Source organism: Ascidia mentula, assembly GCF_947561715.1.
Source record: "Ascidia mentula chromosome 2 unlocalized genomic scaffold, kaAscMent1.1 SUPER_2_unloc_28, whole genome shotgun sequence".
Taxonomy (NCBI): Eukaryota; Metazoa; Chordata; class Ascidiacea; order Phlebobranchia; family Ascidiidae; genus Ascidia; species Ascidia mentula.
The window spans coordinates 15001-17500 of NW_028113674.1; the positions used below are offsets into that span (position 1 = coordinate 15001).

General features: G+C 61.6%; 3 non-coding genes across 3 annotated transcripts in view; all 3 read right to left on the minus strand.

Moving 5' to 3' along the window:
• The window catches only part of LOC145915888 (large subunit ribosomal RNA), a 3686-nt gene extending 2539 nt beyond the window's left edge, over window positions 1-1147 (minus strand). Inside the window, exon 1 of the ribosomal RNA XR_014404194.1 lies at window positions 1-1147. This exon is cut by the window's left edge and continues 2539 nt beyond it. This is a non-coding gene — a ribosomal RNA (large subunit ribosomal RNA).
• A 244-nt stretch (window positions 1148-1391) lies between these two features.
• On the minus strand, window positions 1392-1545 carry LOC145915893 (5.8S ribosomal RNA). Its single transcript, XR_014404196.1, has one exon. It is a non-coding gene; the product is annotated as a 5.8S ribosomal RNA (ribosomal RNA).
• A 259-nt stretch (window positions 1546-1804) lies between these two features.
• LOC145915884 (small subunit ribosomal RNA) overlaps window positions 1805-2500 on the minus strand; it is a 1825-nt gene continuing 1129 nt past the window's right edge. The window contains exon 1 of the ribosomal RNA XR_014404190.1: window positions 1805-2500. This exon is cut by the window's right edge and continues 1129 nt beyond it. This is a non-coding gene — a ribosomal RNA (small subunit ribosomal RNA).

Sequence of the window (2500 nt, forward strand, 5' to 3'; positions counted from 1 at the left end):
GATGGTTCGATTAGTCTTTCGCCCCTATACCCAAATTTGACGATCGATTTGCACGTCAGAATCGCTACGGTCCTCCACCAGAGTTTCCTCTGGCTTCAACCTCCTCAGGCATAGTTCACCATCTTTCGGGTCCCAACGCGCACGCTCTCGCTCGACCTCTCCGGCAGAGCGGACGAGATCGGCCGGTGATGCGGCCGTCCAGAGAGACGGCATCTCACCTCCGCCGGACCGCGCCGACATTCACTTTCACTGCGCCCATGGGTTTCGCACTGCCCCGTGGCTCGCGCGCACGTTAGACTCCTTGGTCCGTGTTTCAAGACGGGTCGGGAAGGTGGCTGACGTTAGCCGCGGACCCCGTGCGTCTCGCGCGGCGCTGCCCACCCGCAACCGACACGCCGCAACTGGGCACTGAGCACAGTCCCCAACCGGCGACGCACCGGCTCGGACGGGACGCCCGGCCCACGAAGGGCAGACGCGGCGATCCCTCCTCGCCCGGGCGACGGGCCGACGTGTCCGCGCGCCTATAACACCCACCCGGGGGCGGGCTACCTTGCGCGCGGCCTTCTCGCCGCCTCCCAGACGGTCGCGGCCTTCGCACGGCGCTAGTGCGCTGGAGCTGCTCGGAGGACAGCGCGAACGACGGGCCGCAAGGCTCCGCACGCCCACACGCTCCGCTCGGCTTCAGCTGAAAGCGTCGCGCGACTCGACAGGCCCTCCCGTTTGCCTCTCGACGGTTTCACGTACTCTTTAACTCTCTCTTCAAAGTGCTTTTCAACTTTCCCTCACGGTACTTGTTCGCTATCGGTCTCGCGACAGTATTTAGCCTTAGATGGAGTTTACCACCCGCTTTGGGCTGCATTCCCAAACAACCCGACTCTGGGAAGACGCAGAGCGCGCGCCCTCGCCGCCACCATGGGCCTGACACCCGCACCGGGACGAGGCCTCGATCAGAAGGACGCGGGCGGCGAACGACGTACGCGCAGCGAATTCCTTACGCCACAATTCCACGCGCCGCAGAGGCGCGCGGATTCGGCGATGGGCACTTCCCACTTCACTCGCCGTTACTGGGGGAATCCTCGTTAGTTTCTTTTCCTCCGCTTAGTAATATGCTTAAATTCAGCGGGTAGCCTCGTCCGACCTCAGGCCGATAATCCAGTGCCTCGTTTGCGAGAGACACGCGCGCGCCACCGAAGCTCGTGCGAGCGCCGCGCCCGAACGCGAGCCGTGCTGCTCCGGGCCGGGATCCTCTTCGAGGCCGACTCGTAACGAGACGCACGCCGCGTTCGGTTTCGCGCGCTGACACTGCGTTCGTGCTGTCCTGGGCGGGACGACCGTGGCAACGGCCGACACCGCACCGGCCCGACGCGTCGCCGCGCGGGAACGTTACAACGCGACCCTGAGGCGGGCGTGGCGCCGGGATTGACCCGGTGCCGCAATTTGCGTTCAGAACGTCGATGCTCAATGTGTCCTGCAATTCACATTAATTCACGCAGCTAGCTGCGTCCTTCATCGACTCGCGAGCCGAGTGATCCACCGCCAAGAGCCCTCCGTGACTTCGTCAGTTGGACAAGCGCGACCCAGCCGGATTGCACAGTCGAAAAAGCGGTGGCCGAGCGGTCGCCAGCCGTAGGCGACGCATGAAGCCAGCCTGGCACATGGCCACGGCACTCGGCGCAGAACGAAACAGGGTGACCGAAGTGCAATCGCGTGCGCCTCAACAGCGACGAAGGGCGTGCGCGGCCGCCAAGATACGGAGCCTTCTCCACCTGTCGAACGCACGACCACTCGATCGGCGATCGGCCGGTAATGATCCTTCCGCAGGTTCACCTACGGAAACCTTGTTACGACTTTTACTTCCTCTAAATGATCAAGTTAGATCGTCTTCTCGGACGCCGGCGCGGCCGTTGCCGAACGCGCCAGGTCCAATCGGAGGACCTCACTAAACCATTCAATCGGTAGTAGCGACGGGCGGTGTGTACAAAGGGCAGGGACGTAATCAACGCGAGCTGATGACTCGCGCTTACTGGGCATTCCTCGTTCAAGGGAAACAATTGCAATTCCCTATCCCTAGCACGACCGGGGTTCAGCGGGTTACCCGGACCTTCCGGCCTAGGCGGCGACACGCTGATCCGGTCAGTGTAGCGCGCGTGCGGCCCCGAACATCTAAGGGCATCACAGACCTGTTATTGCTCAATCTCGTGTGGCTAAGCGCCACTAGTCCCTCTAAGAAGTTCAACGCCGACCGATAGGGTCGCGTAACTAGTTAGCAAGCCAGAGTCTCGTTCGTTATCGGAATTAACCAGACAAATCGCTCCACCAACTAAGAACGGCCATGCACCACCACCCACAGAATCAAGAAAGAGCTCTCAATCTGTCAATCCTCACTGTGTCCGGGCCGGGTGAGATTCCCCGTGTTGAGTCAAATTAAGCCGCAGGCTCCACGCCTGGTGGTGCCCTTCCGTCAATTCCTTTAAGTTTCAGCTTTGCAACCATACTTCCC